This window comes from Misgurnus anguillicaudatus, chromosome 19 (assembly GCF_027580225.2).
Source record: "Misgurnus anguillicaudatus chromosome 19, ASM2758022v2, whole genome shotgun sequence".
Classification (NCBI taxonomy): domain Eukaryota; kingdom Metazoa; phylum Chordata; class Actinopteri; order Cypriniformes; family Cobitidae; genus Misgurnus; species Misgurnus anguillicaudatus.
The window spans coordinates 13,326,511-13,338,986 of NC_073355.2; the positions used below are offsets into that span (position 1 = coordinate 13,326,511).

General features: G+C 40.4%; 1 protein-coding gene across 1 annotated transcript in view; it reads left to right on the top strand.

Moving 5' to 3' along the window:
- Nucleotides 1-2,867: 2,867 nt before the first annotated feature.
- Nucleotides 2,868-12,476, top strand: part of LOC141351004 (endoplasmic reticulum transmembrane helix translocase-like) — a 28,725-nt gene continuing 19,116 nt past the window's right edge. The window contains 1 exon segment of the mRNA XM_073856967.1: nucleotides 2,868-3,566. The gene's annotated coding sequence lies outside the window, so the exon portion shown is untranslated.

The following is a 12,476-nucleotide window of genomic DNA, read 5'->3' on the forward strand; positions in this document are numbered from 1 at the left end:
CTACGAGTGAGCGAGCGCCCTGTCGTAAGATGGCCGCCAAAATGCGGACGTTGCACTCAATTGGCCAGCAGCGCGGACGAGCCATCTAGCCTTTATATACATATCTATGGATAAACTTGGCAGTGTGAATGAAAAAAAATCTAACTATTCCGGAAAAATTCAGGATTCATATGCCGTGTATTTTACGGAATTTGTGTGTGAAAAGGGCTTTACTTTTGTACCATTTTATATTATTCTAATTTTATTTAATTTAATTTTCATAGTGTTCAAACTGTTGAATTTAAGTTTGTACTGTTGGTTGCTTTTGAAACATTTGATAAAACTGAAATTTAAAATGAAAATATAATTTCATTATTTTTTACAAAGATAAATTACAAAATATGTTTGCAGTTACATATTAAAGAGGTCATAGTCATGTATAGTTAATAAAAACAAGTGTAACACGAAAATCTACATTGTTTTGTTGTGTTAAAAAAAGTAACAATTCACCACTTATGTTCAAAGTGAAATTATACTAGTCATTTTACATTTGTTCAAAATTCCACCTGTTATTGATAGACCACACTTGTGAGTTACTGACCACAGCAAAAATATATCTCTGTCTGAAACATTATCTTTAAAAATTTAAAAAACGTAAAAAAAAATCTGAAAAATGGTACTTTTCGCCTGTTCTCCCTTACACATAACCGGACACCTTACTTAAATGTAGAAAATACATACGAATAAAAACTGGATTGTATTTTATTTAATTCCTTCCTAAAGAATCTATATACTTATAAAAATAAAAGAATAAAGTATGTTTTTAAAGAAACATGTTTTTATATATTATAATAAATGTAGAGTTGATTTGCAAAAACAGATAAGTTCCATTTGAAATTCTAAAATAAGCATTTTATTAAGCTCCTTATGTTCATTAATTGCACATTAATGGCAATGAAAATAACCTATTCATATAAAAACATGATAACAAACAGACACACACATTCTTTTTTTCTTACTGTAAGCTTGTTTAAAGGCAGTTGCAGCCAAATTTTGTTGTGAACGTGAAAATAAATACACAGTTAACTGTCAGAAAACAGTCAGTGTGTGTTTAAGATTTTTTTTAATGACACGTTATGTGATGTTGGAGGACTGAGATAGACTGCTTTATTTTAACCTAGGTTTATAAGTAGTATATAAGCAAAACAATGAGACTTTTAAGGAGAGGTTTGTGAAAGCCCTCCAAGTAGTCTGAAATTCAGGGATTTAGTAACGAGTAACGAGTAACTAACTACTTGAGTAGTTTTTCATCTAATACTTTTTTACTCTTACTCAAGTAAATAATTAGATTTTTACTTTTACTTGAGTACATTTTTGTATAAGTACTTGTACTTTTACTTGAGTACAGATTTTGGGTACTCTACCCACCTCTGAGTGCGTGCACAGCCACAATGAAAAGCCATCATCAATGGAGCTCAGATATTACAATTTACCATGGCAACAGCACGTGACAAAGAGGTCTTAATCCTTTTTACTACTAAAACTGAAATTGTTACTGCAAAAAGTGTACAGCAACTACGAGCATATATTTTAAAGAAAAGAGTTGTTTTTGTAAATTGCTACTCTAGTAAATGCATACATTTAATTTTTCATCACAGTTAAAATATCCAAAGTAAATAAACTGAGGACTGTACGTTATTATATTCATTTACATTGCAGATGCAATCTCATGGACAAAAAGATGACAGCAGCTCAGCTAAAAATGAAATTAAGCATAATACTTTGTCATATAAGACTACGAACTCTACAAATGTTTGTCATGAATAAAACAAAATTTTGCCGCGCCGGGATTCGAACTCCAATCGCCGACAGTACGTCTGCCCAAACCACGGCACATAGCACTACCCACTAGACCAGCGATAATGACGAGTGGATACGTAAGAAATGTCAAGGCAACTGTATAGATGTAAGAGCACCACAAAGACTGATATAGTCATATAAGGATATTTATATATCTAAAATGATTGCAAAAAATAATAATTTCGCTCACATAAATGTAAGTGGATATGACAAAAAACCACTCGGGGTCTTAAAATCCTCTCGCGACATAAATCCAACTTTCTACAAATGAATGTAACATCATTACAGGATTCTCTATAAAAGTACTTGACATTTTAGTCAAGACGATCTATGCACCTAAGTAAAGCTAATATGATATACAAGTCATTTCAATTTACTGTTTTAATTTTTTAGTTGAAAGTTTAGTGTAATATATAAAAATATAAAGTAGTAAGTTAAAATGGTTTGCACTGGCAATTTAATTATAACTTAAAGACAGCTAAAATATTTTACAGTGTATATAATAAAAATGTGCGCAATGAATGAATGTACTAAAGCAACTAACAAGATTAAACACCGCTACTCCTTTAAAAAAAGGGGAAGAGACCACAAGAAACTCAGAGTTTACAGGATAAAACCTGCTCCTGACCAGGTTAGGTTCACAGAGTAAGTTACCCCGGAAACAGACTCTGAGTATAAGTTATCTCTCCTTCTGAAACAGGCTTGACTTACCCCGCTGTATCAGGTTTAACCTACCTCCCTTTTTGAAACAGAAATTTCCCTCATTTCAGGGTTAACAAACTCAGAGTTTGCACTTAACCACCTTTCTGAAATGGGCCCCAGTTCAAAAGATGTAAACAACACTGGTCCAGAAGCACTTCCTGTTCCTTTTAACACTAGATAAACGTTGGGATAAAATAAACAGATAAACCTGAATTAACTGAAGTTAAACAAACATCTTAAAGATAATAATATATGTGAAATAAAAAAATAACACAGGAAGTGTTTCTGGACCAGTGTTGTTTACATCATTTGAACTGGTCTATACGTTTATTTACGTATATGCTACACCAATGTTATCTTGCACTGAACGTTTTTTTTATATATAGCTTAGACTTTAAGCACATAAAAACTAGGTCTCAAATCAAGCATTTGAAGTATTTTAATAATTGGGGCTAAAACAATGTTAAAATGTAGAAAACCCCTTTTATAATTAGTTACCTACTTGGATTAATCATGATTGACTTTTTGTAAAAAAAAATCTTTTTTTAATGTTGATGTTTATATTGTTTTTTTATGTTTTCACTTAGATGCTGTGACAAAAAAGCAACCAGGACACCACATCTGCAGTGACAGAGAGCAGGATGGGGGAGGAATCAGAAGGTCCAGAAGATAATATCAACTGGTGCCCCTGAGGAGATTCACATTGTTCTGCTTCTTTTGTTTAGTAATAAGTGGTTTTATGTGATTTTGTAAAATAAAAGAAATTCAGTATTCAATCCACATGTTTTGCACATAATTTTCTATATTTTACTTCCATGTATTTACAGCCAGGGTGCCTATTTATTATAAAATAATATATATATAACTCTTTAACTCTTAAAATCCTGTCTAAAGTCTGACGTGTAGTGGAATTTTGTTGATTTTTTATGGTAATCTTTTGCAGTTGAATCCTTGCATGAACAGTGGGACTCTGTGGCTAAAGAGATCAGCTGTGAAACTCAGACTTCACTCCCAAGTGTTGACAGGTAAAGAACAGATTATTTTTTTATTGTATTAATTAATCAGATGCAAATATACTTTTGTCTGTTTTTCTGTCTGTATTATTAATGATCCTGTTGTTAAAGAGATCAGTGCAGGACATAAACATGTAATCCTTTGCCTGGATTTTGCTGAGGCATAACAATTTACAGCTGCATAACAATTAATCGCAACTAATCGTTTGCAAAATAACAGTTGATGTTTACATCATATACGTGTGTATTGTGCATAGGGGTGGCCGATATGACCAAAATCTTCTATCACGATAGGATTAATTTTATATCATGATAACGATATGTATCACGGTAAAGTTTTTTATGTTTTAATAAGGTTTAAATCTTTAATACCATAGAAATGTTCGTAATTCTCACAAAAATCTTATACAAGCATAGAAAGAAAATAAAAATAAACAAAACTCAAGCTCTCTGAAGATAAACAGTCAATGATATAAGAATGATCATAAATAATTATAGATATATTTATATATTTATATATATATATCTATATATATTTTTATTTAAGGTAGAAAAGTGATTTAATCAGGAGCAGTGAGAGATTTTCTCTCAATGCTGTTTGATTAACACGAGTGACAGACAGGAGCAAAATTAGGTAACTTCCTTTTTAAGACCAAAGTCCGGATCCAATACACTGTTACACATGCGCTTTCTCTTTTAGCTGTTTACTTTCTCTTAAGGGCGCACTCACACTATCCAAACCAAACCGCGCTCGGGCGCGTTTGACCCCCAAAGCCTGGTTTGTTTGACAAGTGTGATCGCTCTGTTCTGCGCCCGGGCGCGGATTGGTTAATCGCGCCACGGCCGGGTTGCAGAGGTGGGCCGGAGCGCGGTTCACTTGGGCTCAGGCGCGGAAGGCTGTGGTGTGAGCGCATTCGCGCCTGATCGCGATTCAATAGGTGAAGACGTCAGCTGCGCGACCACTCACCTTCATCTGTCTCCGTAAAAACCTTTTGATGCGCGCAGCGGGGTTACGTGAATGTCCGAGCTGCGCACGTGACAGATCAACTAAGCAATATGATGACTTGTGAGAAGGCTGTCTGTAAGCGCGCACCAAACGACTCTGAATAAAAAACACAGACTTATCATTACGGTGGGTTCCAGTGTTCAGTGAGAGCTTTACTTCCTGCTTTTTTCAAAACAATCGCATCTTAATGACGAAAGCGCGCCCGGACTCGGATCGATAAAAAGTACAGTGTGAGTGCGTGCACCTGGGGGAGTGGAGAGGGGTGACAATCGCGCTGGGGCATGGTTTGTTTGGATAATGTGAGTGCGCCCTAAGACCTAACTGGTCGTGTTTATGAGGATGCCTTCAAAGACAGGAATTTTGATGAATTTTTGACGCAATTGTGTATTTAAGGCCAATAAAGCAGAAAAATGCTCACAAGCTTAATGAGCAGCGGTCGCGCGACTTGTCCGCTCCTGACACACAGAAAGAATGCACGCATACAGATCTGTTGTCTGTGTTTCAATGGCTTAAAATAACTTGTTTTAAAACTGCAGTGCTTAAATACGTGTACAAACGTTACGTTTTCGTGACCACGCGCACAGGAGCGTGATGTGAGCGCGTAACCTCGATAGAAACGTTAGTCCAAAATCTCTACCGGTTGACAAATTTCTACCGGTTAATTTTGTCTACCGGTTTATCGCCCACCCCTAATTGTGCATAATAATTATGCATGATGTGTGTATATATTTAAGAAATATTTACATATGTACAGTGGGGCAAAAAAGTATTTAGTCAGCCGCCAATTGTGCAGGTTCTCCCATTTAAAAAGATGAGAGAGGCCTGTAATTTTTATCAAAGGTACACGTCAACTATGAGAGACAAAATGAGAAAAAAATCCAGAAAATCACATTGTCTGATTTTGAAGAATTTATTTGTAAATTATGGTGAAAAATAAGTATTTGGTCAAAAGTTCATGTCAATACTTTGTTATATACCCTTTGTTGGCAATGACAGAGAGCAAACGTTTTCTGTAAGTCTCCACAAGGGTTTTACACACTGTTGCTGGTAGTCTGGCCCATTCCTCCATGCAGATCTCCTCTAGAGCAGTGATGTTTTAGGGCTGTCGCTGGGCAACACAGATTTTCAACTCCCTTCAAAGATTTTCTGTTGGGTTGAGATCTGGAGACTGGCTACACTCTAAGAAAGGATGTGTTAATTTTAACACATTGTTTTGTGTTAAACTATTTAACACATTATGTGTTATTTTAACACATTGTGTGTCATTTCGTGTAGAATGTGAGCTTAAATAAGTGAAATGGACAACACAAGATGTGTTAAAACAACACAAAGTGTGTTATTCCAAAAATAACACAGAGATGTGTTAAGTTAAGGACAACACACTAGATGTGTTGTCCTTAACTAGACACAAGATGTCTGTCACGACTGGGATGCAGGAGTGAGGAAGTTAGGACGCAAGTGCAGAGTTCACAATGAAATAAATAACATTTATTAACAGAACGAGAATAAAACAACGGGCAGGTAACACAGGAACATCCAATAGAAGAAACAGGAACAGACATGAAAGTAGTGACAATGACAATGATCCAGCCGTGAGCAAACAGAAGACAGAGGTATATATACACACAGACTAAATGACAAACAGGTGTGATGAGGCAGGTAATTAATCAATGAATGTCCAGGTGATAACAATCGGAACAGAGACAAGACATGACACGGATTAACCGTGACATTACCCTCCCCTCTACGAGTGGCTACCAGACACTCACATAAAACACAACAAAAACAAAGTCTGGTAGCGAGAGTCCAAGGGAGGGGTGGAGGGCTTGGGGACCCTGGCGAAGCCGGCAGCCGCCGGGATGAGACCAACAGGACGGTTGGCCGGACTGCGCCAGGAGAACCGGAGCGATCACTCCGAGAACCGAGGCAGACGAATTACCCCCCTCCTGGGAATCGTCGACGATCAGATACCCCCGGAAATCATCTCCCATCCCCTCGCGGAAACGGAGACCCTCGGTAGCCACCCCGGGGAAATGATCGGGCGTGGTCCGTTCCGGATCCCCCTGAGAGCAGGATGGTGGTCCTCCGAGGGACCGTCGACGACGACTCAACCGTTGGGGGACCGCCTGGGCCGATCCTCCTCCCGCAGGAGCGAGCGATCGCTCACGGTGGTCCCCAAGAGACATCGGGGCTGATGGGGAACGAACCCCGATGTCACTACTCCCCCTCGACAAAACTCCTGGGGGCGCCGCCCTCCGTGAACCTGCTGCGTCCAATGTGGCTGGATCATTCTGTCACGACTGGGATGCAGGAGTGAGGAAGTTAGGACGCAAGTGCAGAGTTCACAATGAAATAAATAACATTTATTAACAGAACGAGAATAAAACAACGGGCAGGTAACACAGGAACATCCATTAGAAGAAACAGGAACAGACATGAAAGTAGTGACAATGACAATGATCCAGCCGTGAGCAAACAGAAGACAGAGGTACAGTTGTGTTCAAAATTATTCAACCCCAACTGAAATTGATTGTTTTGGCCGGTTTGACATTGATTTTGATCATTCAGTCATCCTGCTTACAATTACATCAAAGAGGCATGTGTAGGTCAGACAAATATAACATAACATTTATAATGAAATAACCACAAATGTCTTTTCTGTGCTCACATCATTTTCAGTTTTATTCAACCCCCAAGTGACATTCAACCTTAGTACTTGGTACAACATCCTTTTAGAGTTAAAACAGCTTTTAAACGTGAAGCATAGCTTGACACAAGTGTCTTGCAGCGATCTACGGGTATCTTCGCCCATTCATCATGGGCAAAAGCCTCCAGTTCAGTCACATTCTTAGGCTTGCGCACTGCAACTGCTTTCTTTAAGTCCCACCAGAGGTTCTCAATCGGATTTAAGTCTGGTGACTGCGATGGCCACTTCAAAATGTTCCAGCCTTTTTTCTGCAACCATGCTCTAGTGGATTTGGAGGTATGCTTGGGATCATTGTCCTGTTGAAAGGTCCAACGTCTCCCAAGCCTCAGGTTTGTGACGGACTGCAACACATTGTCATCCAATATCTCCTGGTACTGAAGAGAATTCATGGTACCTTGCACACGCTGAAGTTTCCCTGTACCTGCAGAAGCAAAACAGCCCCAAAGCATGATTGACCCCCCACCATGCTTCACAGTAGGCAAGGTGTTCTTTTCTTCATAGGCCTTGTTTTTCCTCCTCCAAACATAGCGTTGATCCATGGGCCCAAACAGTTCTAATTTTCCACAGAACACTATCCCAAAACTTCTGTGGTTTGTCCACATGACTTTTGGCATACTGCAGTCGACTCTTCTTATTCTTTGGAGACAGCAAGGGGGTGCGCCTGGGAGTTCTGGCATGGAGGCCTTCAGTACGCAGGGTGCGCCGTATTGTCTGAGCAGAAACTTCAGTACCCACATCTGACAAATCTTTTCTCAGTTCCTCAGCAGTCACACGGGGACTTTTTTCCACTCTACGCTTCAGATAGCGCACAGCAGTCGCAGTTAGCATCTTTTTTCTGCCACGACCAGGAAGCGTTTCAACAGTTCCCTTTGCCTTGAATTTGCGAATGATGCTTCCTATGGTGTCTCTTGGTATGTTTAACATCTTTGCAATCTTCTTATAGCCATTGCCCTTCCTGTGAAGATTAATCACCTCTTCTCTTGTCTTCCTGGACCATTCTTTTGACTTCACCATGTTTGTAACCACACCAGTAAATGTTTAGAAGGAGTTGAGTATCACAGTCATTTTAAAGCTGCCTAATTGGTGCTTATTAGGCTTTATTGCTGTTCCCTGACATCCATAGGTGTTTTCAATACCTGATTGAAAACACTTCAATGAACCTCTGTTCTTCAGAGTGGTAGTTCTTTAAGGGGTTGAATAATTGTGTCAATGAAGAATTCACAAAAGAAACATTTACTACTATATTACAAAACCAATTAATGTCATTTTAGTTGCATATGGTTCTTTAAGAAGTCATTGTAGGATTTCATTCTGAATACAATTACAAATGTACACTAAATTCCCTAAAACCCTTAACAGCATTGGGGGTTGAATAATTTTGAACACAACTGTATATATACACACAGACTAAATGACAAACAGGTGTAATGAGGCAGGTAATTAATCAATGAATGCAGCTCCCTGTCACTGTCTCTTTGTCGTCTCCGCAGCCGCCCGCTGCACCTCCAGTCATTGTCCCTGTCCCGTCTCCGCTGCCGTCTGCAGCGGCCCCTGTGACTGTTCCTGTGTTGTCTCCGCAGCCGTCCGCTGCGCCCCCTGTCATTGTCCCTGCCTCGTCTCCGCTGCCGGCCGCAGCACCCCCTGTCACTGTTCCTGTTTCACCTCAGACTTCTAATCCAGACTTTGTTTTTCCTGACCTGCCCCAAGTTGTTTCCTCCCCTAAGAACCCCGTTAGGCCTGCCCGGCCTCCACGCACCCAATCCTCAGCTATTCCCCGGGGTCAGAAGGCTCGCTTTGTACCCAGTCCCATCCCTCCTCCTGTGAACGTTGTTGTTTGTCATGTTTTCGTGGATGTTGTCCAGTGTCCAGTCTGTCTTGTCCTGTGTCTCTCCTTGAGGGCCGCCAGGTGGCGTCCCTTGAGGGGAGGGTCCTGTGAGGACTCTGCCATAATCTTGTTTGGTAATTATATCTAGTTGTGTATGGCAGGGTCCTGACAGTACAATGTTTTGTGTGGGAGAACGTGGTTTTGGTATTGTCATATCAGACAACGCTTTTCTCGTGTCTTGTGACTTTTCTCCGCTCCCTTGTATTCTCTTGTCATTGTGTGTTGTTATTTTCCCCGCTCCCTTGCATTTTCCAGTCTTTGTTTTTATGTCTTGTTTAGTCTAGTGTTCTGTTTTCATGTGTATATATATTTATATATATATATTTATATATAAATATATTTATGGTTTTGTCTTGTTTGTACTGTGGTTGTCTTGTGTTTGTATGTGTTTTACAGGTTCACGTGTGATTCCCTCAGGTGTTCCTGCTAAGTGTGATTGCCTCCTCTTGTCATCCTCACCTGTTGCTTGTAATCCCGTCTTCTTGTCTGTGTATTTAATCCATGTGTGTTTAGTGTGTCTTTGCAAGTTCGTTTGTCAAAGTTTGTCTATATACTCGTCTGTCACGGCGTATGTTCTCGCCATTTCTAGCTACGCTAGTTTCTAGTCGTGTTTTGTGTCTGATTCTAGTTTGTGGATTTATTTTCCTACCCAGTCTGAGCTCACTGCTACCCGAGAGTTTTCCTGTGGACTCTGATTACTCGACGGCTCTCTGGACTGTTTCTCTGCTGCCTGTTACGGACTGTCTTCAACCTCTGTTGGATTTATAGACTGGTCTATTACTTTACTGCAGAGACTCATCGCGGCATTGTCGCTGTCCACTGGAGTTGTCCAGCTTCTCTCGTCAGCATCACTAACGCTCTCTCTCTCCCTCTGCCCGCCGCAGGATTTTCCCCTGTCCCTTTGGCTCTCGTGACGCGGCGCTCACGGGAGCGGTCTACGCATCCTGTCCCGTATCGGGGTTCCTTATATTCTCTCCCACCGTTCGCTGTCTGGCCGGAGCCCGAACGTGTGTGGTTTCCCTCTCCGGTGTTTGTGTGTGTTCCCCGTCTCAGCCGTCTGCCCTGGTGTGGCTTTATGCCCAGACGTGCCATTGTCTGTTTGCTGTCATTATTGTTTAAATAAAACATTTTCTGTTTACTGCATTGGGATCTCTTCTGTTTTTGAGCCTGACAATGTGTTAATTTAACACATTCATTTTAAGAGTGTAGGCCACTCCAGTACCTTGAAATGCTTCTTACGAAACCACTCCTTCGTTGCCCGGGTGGTATGTTTGGGATCACTGTCATTCTGAAAGATCCAGCCACGATTCATCTTCAATGCCCTTGCTGACGAAAGGAGGTTTTCAGTCAAAATCTCACGATACATGGCCCTATTCATTATTTCCTTTACGCGGATCAGTCGTCCTGGTCCCTTGGCAGAAAAACAGCCCCAAACATGATGTTTCCCCCACCATGCTTCACAGTAGGTATGGTGTTTTTTGTATGCAACTCAGCATTCTTTCTCCTCCGAACACAAGAAGTTGAGTTTCTACCAAAAAGTTTTATTTTGGTTTCATCTGACCATATGACATTCTCCCAATCTTCTTCTGGATCATCCAAATGCTCTCTAGCAAACTTCAGACGGGTCCGGACATATACTGGCTTAAGCAGGGGGACACGTCTGGCACTGCAGGATTTGAGTCCCTGGCTGTGTAGTGTGTTACTGATGGTAGCCTTTGTTACTTTGGTCCCAGCTCTCTGCAGGTCATTCACTAGGTCCCCCCATGTGGTTCTGGGATTTTTGCTTACCATTCTGGTCATCATTTTTACCCCACGGGATGAGATCTTGCGTGGAGCCCCAGATGGAGGGAGATTATAAGTGTTCTTGATTTCTTCACACCAAGCTGCTAACCTATTGCAGATTCAGTCTTCCCAGCCTGGTGCAGGTCTACAATTTTGTTTCTGGTGTCCTTTGACAGCTCTTTGGTCTTGGCCATAGTTGAGTTTGGAGTCTGACTGTTTGAGGTTGTGGACAGGTGTCTTTTATACTGCTAACAAGTTCAAACAGGTGCCATTAATACAGGTAACAAGTGGAGGACAGAGGATCCTCTTAAAGAAGAAGTTACAGGTCTGTGAGAGCCAGAAATCTTGCTTTTTGTTATTGACCAAATACTTATTTTCCACCATAAGTTGCAAATAAATTCTTAAAAAATCAGACAATGTGATTATCTGGATTTTTTTCTCATTTGGTCTCTCATAAACCCCATTCACATAGACCTTTCCAGAAAATACCCGTAAAATTGCCAGACAAGCGTCTGTGTGAACACAAACTCGTCCCGTTAATCTTCTGGGATTGTTGCCGGAAAGAGGACCTAGTCAGATACACGGAAACCCTCTGTGTGAACAAGAAGCCGCAAGAATGCCGTAATGGGCGTGTCGTGTCATCACAACACAAGTTATGGTTCAGCTCCTTACAACGAGAGATAACATGCATATAAACATTCACCACGAGAAATATTGCAAACTAGATTGAAGCAGTTATCAGGAAATGATAAATGAGACGCATAAACAATGACGCACGTGCCGTAGTGAGTACGCGCGTGTCATGGCAACATGAAGTTGGTTCAACTCTTTAAAATGAGGGATTTACAACATTCACGACCAGAAATGTCAGCAAACTGGACTGAAGCAGATATCAGGTAAGTTAACTTGTCATTACTGCGTTGCAACTGAGATCATTCAGCAGCATAAAAGAATATCGCGTCACATGCTCATTTGAGCTATAATAAACGAAAATACCCGCGCGTCATCCCAACAAGATATATTGTTCAGCTCCTCAAAATGCGGGTTTTAAATGCATATAAACAATCACGATAAGAAATGTCTGAAAACTGTATTAAAGGGGCGGTGAATTTGTTGATTTTATTGTTTTATACTGTTGTCTGATGTCTACTTATGATGTTCGCGTGGTTTTTACATTCAAAAACATTAAAAGCAATAAGGAATAGGCTATTTTGTAACATGGATTAGTGGCTCTCTGGAGAAATGGTTAGTTTGAAGGGGCGGGCCGCACTGAAGACCTGGACTTAAACGCCCACTGCTGTGATTGGATAGCTTCATTCCCCCGTCATTACACGTGGGGAAATGTTTTAAAAACATTAATGTGATAAAAATAGCAGCCGAACACAAATATGTTTGAGCCACAAAAGATTCTGGGTGCTAAAGATGATACACATAAATTACAATACGTATATTAAAATAGAAACAAAACTTGATGTGACTAAATTACCGTATACAACTAGGTATGTTGCTAACTCCGCTGTCGTGGCTGACTTTTTGGTTCCG